Genomic DNA, 224 nt, shown 5'->3' with positions numbered 1-224 from the left:
CGACCGCGACACCGCCATCTCGATCAAGAACACGGAGGGGCGCAGCTTCGACACGAACGAGATGGGCAGGCTCAAAAGGAGCGACGGGGGCGCGGGCAGCCTGCACTTCGTGGACGCCTTTCTCTGGAACGCCAGCGTCTACTTCCCCTACTATCCCTACAACTACACCAGCGGCGACGCCACGGGCTGGCCCAGCATGGCGCGCATCGCGCAGAGCGACGAGG

Source organism: Myotis brandtii, unplaced genomic scaffold (genome assembly GCF_000412655.1).
Source record: "Myotis brandtii unplaced genomic scaffold, ASM41265v1 scaffold504, whole genome shotgun sequence".
In the NCBI taxonomy this organism is placed as follows: Eukaryota; Metazoa; Chordata; class Mammalia; order Chiroptera; family Vespertilionidae; genus Myotis; species Myotis brandtii.
This window is presented reverse-complemented; position numbering follows the sequence as displayed.